This window comes from Rhipicephalus microplus, chromosome 5 (genome assembly GCF_043290135.1).
Source record: "Rhipicephalus microplus isolate Deutch F79 chromosome 5, USDA_Rmic, whole genome shotgun sequence".
Lineage (NCBI taxonomy): Eukaryota > Metazoa > Arthropoda > Arachnida > Ixodida > Ixodidae > Rhipicephalus > Rhipicephalus microplus.
In genome coordinates, this window is record NC_134704.1 from 165,232,908 (window position 1) to 165,248,350 (window position 15,443).

Consider the following 15,443-nt stretch of genomic DNA (forward strand, 5'->3'; position numbering starts at 1 on the left):
CGTCTTAAGCGGCACGAAGTGGAGAAGTGCTCAATAATAATGTACATACTCTAATTTTGAGGACTCGCACGCATGGCAGCATCAGACTACGCGAACACGTTCAGCAAAGGGATCGACTCCATATTACATATTTCAGCTTCAAGGGTGTCCCGCTAGGCTGGGCCTGCCATGGTGGTCTAGTGGTTAAGGTACTCGGCTGCTGCCCGTAGGTCCCGGGATGAAATCCCGGCTGCAGCGGCTACATTTTCGATGGAGGCGGAAATGTTATAGGCCCGTGTGTTCAGATTTGGGTGCACTTTGAAGAACACTACGTGGTCGAAATTTCCGGAGCCCTCCACTACGGCGTCTCTCATAATCATATGATGGTTTCGGAACGTTAAACCCCACATATCAATCAAATAAATCAATCTGCTAGGCTTCACAACAAGACGGTTATTGATAATTTTAAGGTTGGTTTAAAAATATAAATTCTGGTCTCTACGCGAAAGATTGCAGGAATGTGTCAATATGTTTTATACTATTTTCGCTTCTACTACGATCTAATAACAAATTCTGTGAAAGGGGGCTAACACTGCATACCAAGGAAACGGAAAAGGTCCCTTTAGCGATATCTCAGAATCGTTTCAGTACACCTTTAAGCTACAAACATGGTTTATAGCCTTCCTGATGAGCTGTACATTATATGAGATAGTACAGGAATATACTCGATTTCATGAGTTCCAGGCAGCACAGCCAATGCGGATTGCGTATATATACGCAATCTCAGATTCTTGAGAAGCGAAATGTATTCCCTATATATAATGAAGACTCGTTACGTGTCGTCAAGTTGTCTTTCAGAAGATTTTTACTTGAAGGCTTCTCTGCGTTTAGTTACTGTGATCTGCCCAGCAATTTGGCGCCATTTTTCATATAAAGCAATTTTTGTGGCTCCATGATAACGAAGTGTTTTTGCTTGTCCATGTTATTCATGAAAATGGCGGAAGAAATAACGCAACTGTACATCGTATGTATCAAGTTTTCGTCTCTAAAGGACAAGCTATCGGCATAAAAATGCTAAAATTTTATATTAAGTTGACAAATCCACATCCTCCACATCGCCGTGGAGGAACCTGCATTGGGTGCGAAATACATGGCTACTCTGTCGGAAGCAGTTGTCGTCCATCTCGAGTCCGTCAAGTGGCCGCCGTGCACTCTGTAGCTGGTGAGCTTTGAAGGACGTTGCATGGAATCTTGCACAATTTCTGGTAAATGAATGAAATCCCGACGGTGCGCAAGCTCCCCGTTAAACGTCGCTTGCAGACGATTAGCAGACGACAGGGCGTGCACGGCTACATTTAGATGTGTTACCCTTTCATTTAGTCGAAAAGGACTTCACCTTCCTCAGTGCTGCACGGAACTCATGAAAGAGAGCGTCAGTTACCTTATAACTGGGGAGCGCCTGACTTTTAATTCCAGACGTGGAAGGGCACAGCTTTGAATGAGTGCGTGTCGAGTAGCAGTGTGACGTGTTTATTGATGCCGTATTTGCATAGGATTCAGCACATGCTGTCTTCAAATGTATGTCCAGTGCTTCAGCTTTGACAAGGGCTTAATATTGATTTTTGGCGTTATAGTAGTCGGAATAATGAGCCCTTACCCTTGAACGTGGGTGTACTTACATCATACGGCGCTATAGCGGCCAAACAGCAATAGACATTGGGCAAGATGCGATACCCCAATGCACAGTTAACGGCAAGCTACCACTGTAGAGACACGATTTTTTTTCGTGTTTTACCGACTCATATGAACGAGGCATCCTCCATTCATTTTTTTCTTGACGCAACATTCGGTGCTCTCGTGTTTAGGGGCTGAGCTATACACTGATCCGAAGGCCACGCGATCGAATCCTGTGCGACCGCATTTCTATGGAGGCGAGGGTGCGAAAAGAAGACCAGATGTTAAAAATTTCAGGAGCCCTCCTCTGCGGTGTCCCGCATAATGATGCGGTTTCTGGGCGTAAAATACCATCAAATAATAATACTCCTAATTCACCAATTTCCCATTTGTCTGTTTCATCGCACCGATAAGCATATTTTCATTCGCAACTGAATTTCCCGAGTTAGAGTGCGAAATGTTAAATTGTTGAGGAATGTCAATTTTATCAATTACCATGCTTCACTATTTAGCAATTTATGCTTGTAGTAATGTCAGTGATCTCTAGTAAGCCGTGGAACTGTTTCACAGTAATATAACGTATGTGCGATGGCAAAGAAGCAAGCGCCTGTAACGATGCAATAAAAATATTTATCGCGCTAATTCACAAAAAGCGAAAGCAACTCTCGAGCAAAAAAGCAGGTGCAGACATTGGTTGTCGATAACCTGGTGATCGGTTTCGCTCGTCGGATTTTTCACGTGCGTCATCCAGCGTTATCGCTAGTACTCCCGTTTGTTCTGGAATAACAGCAATTACTCGCACGACCTTGTATGAGAACATTATTCAACAGTCTCAGAGGTTCCTATCGTTCTGTCGCGTTCTGCCGCGTTCCGCAGGACCAAATAAAGCTTTTTTCCCTTCTTCCTTCAGATGTCCCAATACGATCTGGCTTGGGGTTCGCCCAGTGATATTACTGAGCTTTTCGTCGGTGACACGCGGCCGTGGTGAAACCAAGCTGGGTGCGATAGTGTGGTAAATTTTCTTACATTCCCTTAAAGACATTTTGTCCCTCCGCGTTGCCAGTTTTCGTATAAGGGTAACGCAAAAGGAACCGAGCAAAGAAACTTATGACTGGCTGCATAAACCTGCATTGATAAATATAATATGTTTAAACAAAAGGGTGGTTTCACGCACCGGAATGTTCATCTGTTTTAGCAGTTGAACGCAGTGGATTGCTGAGATGTTATCTCACTTGATGTTGCTGGTTTACATACACGAAAGGCATCATCGAAACTCTTAAATTGACAGCCTGCATCATCTTGAACGATGAAAAAAAACCATCGTCAGTTGAATCATCACGGTGTCAAAGATCAGCAAAATTAGTGACTGGAAGATAGCGTCAGTGAGACGGTAATACGACTAAACGCCCCATGACGACGCCATCAAATAAGATCTTCCCTTGTTCTATGATGGGCCAATTCTGCAGGTGTTGGGAGCCCATGGACTGAAAGTTTTTCAATTTTGTTTTTTTTTCAGAGACGAGAACTGGCGCATTTAGCATCGTATGGCTGATGCCGTTATTTTTTCTTTTAGGGATATATAAAGGGTGGTGGGGATTGGGTACAGTCGAATAAAAAAGTGATAGCTTTCAAATAATCCTTGTCAAACACATATCGGAACGCGTGACACACTTGCACGGTGTTCTGCTTCTCATGTGTAATTGTGATTTTCGTTTGGCAATAAATGGTGCAATTTTTAACGCGATAGGGCCTGCTTATTTCGCATAAATTTCAGAGTTGGTGTCGAATTGGGCGTCTTTCGTTTTAGGGGAAAGATCATCATCTTGACTGTGACAGGAACATTTAAAAAATGCAAATAGAAGGAACAATACAAAAGTTCGGGCAAAGTGAGCAATAAACCCAGCTTGTTCGCATGGCAAGCAGGTGTCCTGCACACAGCCACTTGTTTGCTTGCAAGTATAAAGAGAAGAACTTCCTTTGCTTGGAAATGCAGTGAAAATAATTTTGACGCTTTAGAATCACAACCGTTCTGTCTACGGGCTACGCAACTAAATATGCAATATCGCAGTAAAATTGCGTGGTACAAGCGTGCATTACCATTGGCCATCAGGACAGGTGATTATCATTAATACTTCGTGGTTTAGAGCCAGCCACCCATTACAAGACCAGGATGTCTACCTACCCGGAAAACCTGGAAGTGTTAGCAAATTTAGACACTTCTGGAAAGTCAGGGAATATATGAAATTCCTGGCCAGGTCATGGCATTCGGCAGAAGTCTGTGCATCAGTCATAAAAATAAGCATTACTACAGATCAAAGCTTAAAATGTAACTCCTTCGGTGGACTACGGTGAACAGCTTGAAGAGGTGGGAAAAAAGGAATTGCATAACTGTAGCTTCTTAGTGCAAACGCGAAAGGATACGTCAACCAAAAGAACACAAAATTAACCGATATTTCAGCACCTCATGCGGGCAAATTATTCACAATAAAAATCATTATTAAAGGCTTAGTGGGTAGACTAAAGATCAAAACTATTTTTCGCGTATTAGTGAAGTACAACTTCACAATTTTTAAAACACCATTATTACTGCGACACCATGCTTCGTAAGCGATAAAGCGCGCAAAAAGGCACTGCATGTGAAGACGCCAAACGCAATGGCGTCATAAAATTTGAAAGCGTAGACTGGATCATAAATAACTTCTACTGAACTAAAATGAAGTTCATTGTCATGTGTAGGTGCCATACATCTAGCATACGAAGTTCCAGAAAACTTCCTCAAGTCAATGTCACGAAAATACAAATAATGCACTTTGAAATATCTCTTCACGTGTGAAGATTTCAGCGCACAATTTAAAAATGAAACTTAAGCCTTCACTTTCTCGTTATGATAGTGAAAAGTAAGCCATTACAGTTCTCAGAGTGCGTTTTGTCAATATAAACCAAGTCACTGTTTCTCTTTAGTGTCCCTTTATGCATACACTTTCTTAAAATACCTTCAGGGTGCACTGGCGCGGCGATCGTTCGGTGACCATGGGCGTTATGGGTATGACATGGATTTGCCTAGTCTTCGTGCTTGCGGGTGGCGAACACACTTGTAGCTTCATTTATTGCTGTGTTTTGGTTTTGTTCCGAAGGAAAGAACAAACCATTTTTACTTCGCGACCCAATTGAGGTGTTAAGCATAAAATATTGAGGTGGTGAAGCGCAACTGCCGAACATTTGTCGATTGTTGTTTCGTGGCAAAGCAGCTTCAAGCCACGCGAAGCTAGCAGGAACGTAAACTACGAAAACTAGGCCAATCCATGTCATACAAATAATTCTCATGCTCGCTGAAGCGCTATGCGGTGCATTTCCCATAGACACTAGTGCCAGGCTTCCCTCTGTTGTATGCATAGCCCCGCCGTGGTGGTGTAGTGGCTACGGTACTGGGCTGCTGACCCGCAGGTCGCGGTATCGAATCCCGGCTGCGGCGGCTGCATTTCGAATGGAGGCGGAAATGCTGTAAGCCCGTTTGCTCAGATTTGGGCGCACGGTAAAGAATCCCAGGTGGTTGAAATTTCCGGAGCCCTTCATTGCGGCGTCTCTCATAATCATATGGTGGTTTTGGGACGGTCAACCTCATATAGTAATCAAATTATTCTGTTGTATATGTAGGAAACTCTATGGCTTTAAGTAGCCTAAGTACGTGACATAAGCCCCGAGAGTACATTGTCGGAAGTATCCAATTACCCCTGTTCAGCATATGGGCAGTTGTCTGTATGTGCAGGGATTCTATGGGTAGGCGCGATGCTACCCATTTTTTTTTTGTCGAGAACATGCGCGCTTGACCAGTACACTTCATGGCTTGTAGATTCCACATATTCAGCTAGGGTATTCAAGGCCACGCGTCAATTCGTGACATCACGTTCATGTTGTTTAATTCTTCTTGAAATCACTGGTGTCACCGTTGTACTAGTTGTCACAATCATGGGAGCCTATAACGTATACAAGACCAGTTAGATTGCCGCTCGGCAACTTGTCCTTCACATTTAGTACATCATTTCTTAGTTTGAAATCGGTACATCAATTATTTAGATGTCTGTTGCTTCTGCATAACACGCAGTATATCTGACTTTCGAACCACAGGATAACTCATATAGGTAAATCTGGCATGCTTGTTTTGGCCACGATTTCGGCTTGGCTTGAAGGCCTTCTGGTTAGGCTAGAACTGCCATCACCAGAGGCGTGCCAGGGTACGTCGTGCCTTTTGTTATTATTAACTATTACTATTTTTATTGTTGGTGATGTAACGAAAAACGTCCTCAGCTACGCACTTATTGCTGGTAGCTCGCATTTCAAGGGTAGCATTGGGTAAATTCCGCCAAATTTCTCATTTTAGTTTTTTGATATTCTGTTCCTAAATCTGTGATTATTTTTAGCGTCACGTCCGCATAAGAGTACGTTAACAAAGGTTACTCACAGGCATTCGTAGTTCATCCATGGAATCGAGGTAGCTGTTCCGCCATGACAGATTCCTTCTTGCCATTATATTTTCAAATATCAGCTCTCTAAATGCTATTCCCAGTTTTCATTGCAGGCATCCGAGAACTTTCATCGGGCTCCTAGCGTCAAAGTCCAGAGAAGTAAAACACCAACGGGCGGGTGCTCGTCGTGGTAAAAAAAAAGAAAGACTGTGCAGTACTGCTCCATTATTGTCACATTGTATTTAGTCGTTGTCAAGGCAACGGGCACAGAATAGGCGAAGTGTAGTTTCTTTTCGACTGAAAAGTATAGTTCAGAGGTGTGCAAATTAGGCGGAGATGCGAATTAATAGTGAATACAGCTGTCCATGTCAATTGAATCCAATCCACAACATGAGTGACCGGAGCAGTCGCCTATACAATGAACTAGAATATACTTCACTGGCGGAACCAGCCATGGCTTCCGCGTCCTTCTTTTACACGGATGCCACGAGAAGGCGCCATTTGTACGTTTCATAGCAGTTTTGGCTGTGTTGTCGAACTATCGCGAGCTCATCCACACTTTCAGATGCGATTCACTTTAACTCGTGAGTTCGCTTCCTGGATCTTCCGAACATCACACAGCGAACTTGCTCACTGACTGGCTCAGATGTTTTAGTTTGGCCTAATGTACTTTTTCATAATTACCGCACAAGCTCAGAACTTTCTCAGAGCATGGAGTAAATATGTTTACTCATTCTCTATGAGCGCCCGATTCATTTTTTTTCTCACTTGAGGGTTTGTTTTCTTCGCACCGAGTTTCACAAAAAGACGTGACAGTCCCAAAATTAGCTGTTAAGCATCATTAAAAACCTATGAAAGGCAGAGAACTTGAAAAAAAAACAGAACGGTAGACACCCTGAAAAAGCACACACGTTACTGCGCGTATTTCCTTATGGATACGTAGTGGTTGCATAGCAAGTTCAAATACAGTTCACGCGCATACTTGCTCGTGGTTTAAAGCATGCTACCCATTACACAAAATGCAGCCATATGAAAAATCTTTACTGATACAAGGCAATTGCCACTTTAGCGGTTGCATTGTAGTAATCTACAATTTAAAGTTTGCTACAAACATCATACAATAAAAAGTATATGTGCTAAGCGACGGAAGCGTGTGATAGGGAGAAGGCATCGCTATCGCGTTCAACTCCAAAAGGCGAAGCCTAAGTGTTTCGAAATTTTGTGTGTATACTATTGCAGTTCTTCATTTGAAGCTTGCAATGCGCTCATTGACAACCTCATGCGTTTGAGTAGTTAGACGTCCCAGACAAAATATCAGACATAACGTGATACTACTACCGGCAACTAAACTACAGAATGTCATCAGGCATATGAGTACGCACGAAGGTGGTCGTGGTGGGGGCACTCTCTTAATAGTCAAATTTGGGCGCCAAGTGTGCCCCGCGGCTAAAACATTTGGACGTGTCCCATCACGCATCAAAGGTTTTTCGCAATGGTTGTGGTGGAGAACCTTTGATACCGCATTTGATGACTGCAGCTTACGTCCGGTGGCAAGCGGATGACCGAACACAGGACACTGATATTGAATAGCACGTCACCCCTTCTTTTTTGTTTTTACAGTCATTGCGGAGCTTACAGGCTTTGTTACAGAGTATAACGAACAAAAGTGGTGGTAGTGCTTCGATGATAATGGAAAATCCTGCGTCTACGATCACGTTATGTGTTTTTTGCGCTGGATATCAATATGTGAATTGCTTACTCTTCCTCTTCGGCTGGGCATTTTCGAATTGCTCGATCGGTGGTAATGGCCTACCTCGAACTTTTGAGGAGGTCCACCTTTGAACTTGCGTAATGTATATTCTTGCCCTCTTTATTTTAGGCCTCATATTCTACAATTGCTCGACCGGTGGTAATGATGTAGACCTCGAACTTGCGAGAACAAAAGACAAAGAATATATTAGATAACTTACCGTAGATAACACCTCTCCAGCGTTTGCGGACAATACGTCAGAGTTAAAAGACAATCATGAAGATGACGGCGCCAGCGATAATTTACTGGCTCGTGCTTCCCCTTCGTCACTTGCAGCGCTATAGCGTCAGCAGTGTGGGATACCACCTCATTTTGGAAAAAGACTTGCATGAAAGAGGGTGGACACTGTGTAAGTGCAGGTGCGTCAAAGGCTGTGCATTCTCAAAGATGGCTGATATACTTAAGTTATCATCGGTGATATTTGGTGGCTATACTACGTCTCAAGCAGCTTCATACTCTTCGGACACAGGCATTGCGCACAGGATTTCATAGGTAAGATTGTCTTCACTTTTTCGTCGCGACCCCTTACTCTCCACGCGCCCGCATTTTGCGAAACTAAGGGGCTGCTGCATTTTGAATGTCAGCACCAGCGTAGATCACAAAGCAAATCGGAAAGCTGTTGTATAGGAAACCATTGCCAACTGTCATGCTTCACATCGTAAGGTATTTTTAAAGCCAAGCTTGCTTCTGTATAACACGCGCTGATGAACAGTGCGTGTACATGAATAGGAATCTGACAGTACTGGAAATGTCTGACAAGAGAAAAAGAAAACAGAAAGAATTGCTGCTTCAATTATCAAAGACGTCACACATAATAGCGTGGCCTTAATAAACTCAAGAATTAACGGGTACACACGAAGCGCTGGGAAAGAATTATTAGGATGTGATGAAATCACCATGTTTCACGTGTAAGTGTGAACCGCGGCAGGTTAATCTCCACAGTTTATAGAGAGGGCTGTCTTTTAAGGGCTGATCTTGCTAATTAGTTGGAATTAATCGGGCAATATTAAGCTGCTAACGTGAAACAATCGCTGAGACATGGTACCACAGTTGTTCCGTAGGACTACCACCAGGCAAAAGGTGAGGACGCTGTAAAAATTTTTAGTAATTAATTATTAATAATTAACTAATTATTTATTTATTAAAAGTTTATTTATTTATTTATTTATTTATTTATTTATTTATTTATTTATTTATTTATTTATTGAAACTGCCAGTCAATATGCTGGTCCACGCCGAAGGGCAATACAATACCAAAACGTTCACAAGATAAACGCACTGCAAGAAAACAAAAAACAAAAAAGTATACACCGTGCATGAACGTGATGCACCCTATAGCCATATTGCAGAAGACGAAATGCTTGGTCAGAACAATAGACGAACATACGCCTCAGTAAAAAACTTGGCAAAAAGCACATCAGGAAACTGAAAGTGATGTACTGAATACAATGAAGAAATGAAGAAAAAGACGCATGGATAAAATAGAACTCTCGCGAAAAAAAAAATGAAACGCTCTCCAACCAACAGCAGGTCTTCGAACACAGCGAATAATTCTGCCTAAAATAGAAAGAAAAATTTCAATTGCTGCTGCAGTGTTTGCCGCATCCTGGGAAATATGGTTTTCTAACTCTTTTTAAGGTTGCTTGATCGTATGACATGAAGAGGGATGAAATCCCATTCGGTTATGATGCACACAAAAACAAAAGTGCTTAATAACGTGAGATTCGCCTCTATCACCGATCCAGATTCTTTTCGCGAACATGTGTGTAATCATTTTTCATCGCACTAATCGCTCTAACTTCACTGATGTTTGTAGCTGCAGCTGCACCACTCACCTAGTTTCACACTTCTCTTTGGTTCTCTTTAATTTTTGCTGTACCCACCGTTGTCTTGCAATTTATATTGGTGAACGCCTTTGTACGGCTGGAAGTATATGTGTTTGGAAAATGCGTGTGTATGTTGTTTTTTATTGCCATTGTTCTCCCAGTTCTTGTTATTCTCCCAGTTTTTGTTGCTCAGTTGCACCGCCGTTGCTGCTCACTTGAATTCTATACCTACGCCCTCCGAATTTCTTTATTGTGTTTCGTTCATGTACCTTGAATTTCTTGCTATTCAAGCTTTCTGCATATCGAGAAACATTCGCGTATTACATTTGTTTGAGTGTCAGTGACTAGACACGCTTTTTCACGATGTTGTGTTATTTTCTGTATATTACATGTTATTGATGACCGCCCTATTACTCTTTGAAGTTTGTACCCCCCTTACTCAATGCTCTCATTAAGCTTGTAAGGTATCATAAATAAAAGAAAATTTAGATTTTGACAAATATTGGCGTAAACGAAAAGTTGTATATATGTCTACTTGTCTTTGTTTTAGACGCGTTAAATAAGGGGAGAATCGAGTCCAGTTTAATGCAAAAACATAACGTCACAATTTTGCCAACACTGCAGTAGGTAGTACAAGGAAAGAAGTGCATTACAAATGGCGTGTTTCTACTCACCTCTTCAGAAGACACCGGAATGCTAGTCGGCTTGGTTTCGCGAACCCCACATTGTATTCTCTCCACTTTTACCTGAGAACTTGTACTGTAAATTTATTGCATGACATGAATAATAATTATCAGGCAATCAGCGGCTGTAAGATAACTCCCAGCTAATCTCTAAAAATTATCCGATACTTATCTCCTTTTTATTTTATCGCATTATGCGCTGCGCAAAAACGGTAAATGTGGCTTCGTCATGCGGAAGTCTGCGGCTGATTAGAAGGTCATAGAATGATTTGTGCGGTCAAGTGTCTGAGTGTCTTTTAATGGAGACAGAGAGCAAAGTAGTTTGTATCTGATTCAGTGGTATTAATTAGCAAGAAAGTCGACAAGTTTAGCCTATTCAGTCATGCCAGCATCTATTCTATTTTTGGAGTGATAGCCGCTTTATACGTGACTTTTAAAACTAAATGTAGTGTTCTAAAACTCATAGAAAATTGGCTAACTGCGAGAACCGTGAAATTCTCCGAAGAAGCTTCAATAAATGAGGCCAAAGCTTGCAGGATCCAGCTGCTTGTGGTGCTTCGATCTTTAGCGTGCAGTGTGGCCGTTCCGAGCACTCCGTCTGTTCCAGTTAGAGATGGGCAACACAGTTGACTGCAAACAGGTGGACTACAGCTGCTCACCGGTTCCCAGCGCCGTACCAGAAGATAGCAGCACAGTCCAACTTCATTCGCCGCAACAAAAATTTGTTTAAAAATGTTGTGTAAATAAAGAAAAGATATCTTTTCGCGTGATTTATCAAATAAAAAACTAAAGACTCATGAAAAAATTATCGTCAGTACCAACCTCGTTTAGCTACTTTTAGCTAAAATGGGATACATTTCGGAGGTGTCCTGGTGACTTTGTCGAAAAAAGTTGAAACCACTGATCTGATTAAGCACAAGTTGAACGAAATTATTCCAGGTGGGGAAACCTTCTGTTGAAGCTTACCACTTGTGATTTTGTGCAGTTTGGGGACGTAAATTGCCATGAGGCGTTCGAGCCCTTAGTTTTCTCAGAATGTTCATCAACCACTATTATTTTCTACGAAAGTGCTCCCTGAGATTATGCGTCAGGTAATGCAGCCTGCAAACTTGAACGGAATATGCAGCGGTAAAAAGAAGCTATCCTCACGTGGTCTCAAAACGTTCCGACGATTGTGGCTGCAGACATTAACACATTATTACAAACTCTTCGTTTCTTTTAGAGCAAAACTATTTCACGTGACTATCAAAATTTCACGCATGTCGGGGTAAAAAATACGTGAGGCTTCAGCTGACTTGGTGGAGCTATCAATAAGCATGGCTAGTCGACAAGCGATATGTCATTTTGCGATGGAACTGCAGAATATGGCTCTTCAGGCATGCATTACCCCTTAGGCATGTCTAGTAGATGTCATGGCCCATCTGATGATTTTAACTTGGAATGACAATCGATGAATTCGACCATGGATTCATCTGGCGGTGTTCGCGAGATATTTGACTCCGCTCATTTACAGAATCAGTTCAAGGCTTTTACGACAATATCTTGGTCCACTCTCGAAATAGACTTGGCCAAACTTCGTCTTTTAGCAGTCTAGCCAATTGACAACTCTAGAAACGAGGAGACGACGTCTAAAACGACTACCGGATGTGCACCAAGATGGGCATCTGGGCACGTTGGTATTTCATGTTCTAATGCGCAGCAGGTGTGCTCGTATTTTCGCAAGTAGCCTTGGAATTACACAAAAAAATGGGCAGAATCCACGTGTAGTGCAAATCGATAATATGCGAAGCGCGAATGAGGAAGGTTGATATGTCATTTTAAATCAATAAAACGTTACGATGCGCACGTAAATTATGCCGTACATGACGTCCATGTCATCATTACCTCGTTTGCGCGGGGAATTTGTTTTCGTCGTCCATTCAAGTTATGTAACGCCAAATTTTGTATTAGTGAAGCTAACAAAACGGCCGTGTTGTAGGTCCGTGTGCTCAGATTTGGGTGCATGTTGAACCCCAGGTGGTCGTGATTTCCGGAGCCCTCCACTTCGGCGTCTCTCAAAATCATGTGGTGGTTTTGGGACGTTAAACCCCATATATCAATCAACCAACAAAACTGCCGTGAGCGCGCTATGAGCGTAGTATGTAGTCATGTTTTACATGACACACATGTCATAATTATCATGTTTGAACGTGTCATTTACCTGACTCGTCTATTCACGGTGCGCGATACCAAATTCGGTATATGTGGAGTTAGCGAAACGGCCTCGAGCGCGCTATGAGCGAGGCATGTATGATGTTTTACATGACACGCATTTCATGATTGTGCTGCTTGAACGTGTCATTTACTATCGTCGCCTCTTCCCGGTACGTGATACGAAAATGGTATATGTCGATTTAGCGAAACGGCCTCGAGGACGCTGTGAGAGTAGCATAGCTATAGTCATATTTTACATGACACGCATTTCATGATTATACTGTTTGCACGTGTTATTTACCTTCCTCGTCTATTCACATCACGTGATATCAAATTTGATATAGGCCTCACAATCTCGGCCAGGAGGCGCTGCGCCACATGCGTTTGGCCGCTTTTCTAACAAAAGCCTGTGGCTCGGCACCCTGCACCCGCCTTCTGCCAGCGCCATTTCAGCACGTTCAGGCACAGTTGTCTGGTCACCCTGCACGTGCAGCGTCACCTGTGACTTGCTCCGAAGGTTTAAGAAGATTATGAAAACGTTATAATGGTGTGAATATTATCAGAACCGAGAGCAATTCATTGACAACCTTTGCGGGACCTAGTGAGCCGAACACGATATCTTTCAGCGCGTGCTACGTGAATGTCGATGGTCAACAGCTGTCTTTATATGGCAATAAAAGTGAGGTGATGGCGCGAATTCTATATCTATGTTACGAGTAAAACGCGCATTTTCTGCAGCATTCGTTTGTTCTAGGAGTTGTCGGCAAACTACCATCACGCTTTCACCTGCGTTTCTATACAACATTCGAATTTTCATTGCTCGAATGCCAAATTTGACACGCGGCTTTCAATTTATTAGGTGGTGAGTGTGAATAGACCAAACTTACGTTTCCCCTGTTCAGTCCCTGGCTACATTTCAATGCGGTATGTTCAGTATCATGTGAGTTTCACTTTTGCCGAGGTTTTCATCCGATGTTAACAAGGTCCCATCCTAAGTTCAATGACACCTTGAATTTTTCGCACCTCCTTTGAAAGTATAATGATGCACACAAAAAAGTATTTTATGTCTACTTTGACCATGCATGTTTTTTGCAGTGCATGCTTGAATTCGTATAGTATCCATGCCTGATGACGCCGCGTGTTCACTGATTCAAATGTCCATTAGGTTGCTTTGTCAGCTCCCTTGGTCGTCATCATTTCACACAATAACCACTAGGATCGAGCATATTTTAGTTACGTCGAGATGTGCCCCCGATAACCACGTCAAATTTCGCGAAATCATCAAAAATTTTATATCTGCCTTGGCTCTTTTTTCAACTCGTTTTAATACCACCATATCATTAGGAAGCACGCCATGGTTTGAGAATCCAGATTGATTCCAGCCACTTGTGTTTCTTTTGTTTCTTTTTGTGCACCTAAATCTATTTGAAGTGTAAGACGAGACTTCAACAGACAGAGGGTACACATGCATCGAGCGTCACTTCTGTTTACATTGAACGTCATACCACCGAACGCTTGAAATATGACGAAATCGCAGCGCACTGTTACGGAACTTTGCTACCGTGGAAATGCAGCTGGCGTGTGCGGAAATTGAACTGATGACTTTGATCATAGAATCGCAACACTTCATCATGCTAACTTATCGGTGGGAGTTGCTTACAAGATGCGTATAAACGCTGAGCGCGAACCTGCAGCACAAATCTGTTTACGCTGAGTGGCGACGAGCAGTATACAGCCATCAGCTGAAAATACACTAGGAGGGCTCACAGTGCGGCATTCCTAGCGTATTACGCTAGCAATCTCCGCCGCTTTCCCACTACCAATGGTTGTCTCGAAAAGCCAGAGCCCAATCGCGAAATGTACAACGGTCGTCTATTTGCTGTATATAGTTTCAGTTTACAAACACGTTTTCTTTTAATTGGAGTCCGGCCATCACGTTTCTTTCAGTTAATTGATAGTCTGTAGTACTGTGCACAACAAAAAGTTTTCAATGTAACGAGACCGCGGAGCAGTGGCGAGTTGCCATAACCCACCCATAATGCATTTGCTTTTCGCACTGTTTGCATTGGAAACGGTAGAACTTGACGGGCAGTTTTCAGGTCTTCGTCATGTGCAAACTTTTGTAGCAGCTCGCAATGCAGCAGTTGTGTATGCCTGCTTTCCAGGATGACGAAGGAGCGCTACCCATAGCATGCAAAATGTAATATAAGCGCGCCAAAGAAGACGTTTTCCGTGCGCGCAATGGGAGAACTCAGCAAGCGTGGCCCGTCCCAGCAACCGGAGCTTTGCTCACATCCCTATATGTGGTGTTATCGAAACGGCTATGAGCACGCTATGAACGTAGCATGTAGTCTTGGTGTACGTACATGACACGCATTCCATGCTTATCATATTTGGACGTCTCATTTACCTTACTCGTCGAATCACGTCACGTGATACCAAATTTGGTATATGTGAAGTTGGAGAAATGACCTCGAGCACGCCACGAGCATTGCATGTACTCTTGTTTTACATGAAACGCACTTCGGGATCATCCTGTTTGAACGTGCCATTTGCCTTTCTCGTCTATTCACTTCACAGGAAACAATTGCGCAAATAAATAAAAGACACCACAAAGAAGGCACACTTAAACAAGTCAAGCGCAAACTATCAGCTGTTTAATTGACCGTAGATCGTCGGTTATATAGGGAAACCGAGCATAGCTGCGCAGACGCACAAATGTACATCACGTGCTAGCGCACCTTACTGATCAAAAACGACATGCTTGCACCGTAGAGCGATATCGAGGCCTCATTTACACACCTATCACTTCTAA

At 42.8% G+C, this 15,443-nt stretch overlaps 1 protein-coding gene across 10 annotated transcripts in view; it reads left to right on the top strand.

The window, feature by feature from the left end:
• The window catches only part of LOC119174139 (neprilysin-1), a 140,922-nt gene that overhangs the window by 104,768 nt on the left and 20,711 nt on the right, over window positions 1-15,443 (top strand). The window contains exon 1 of one of the 10 annotated variants that reach the window (XM_075896174.1): window positions 8,089-8,418. The exons of 8 other annotated variants lie outside the window; for them this stretch is intronic. The gene's annotated coding sequence lies outside the window, so the exon portion shown is untranslated. Of the gene's footprint in view, window positions 1-8,088; window positions 8,419-15,443 lie in introns of those variants that run through there. One more of the 10 variants, XM_075896173.1, reaches the window with a different exon arrangement.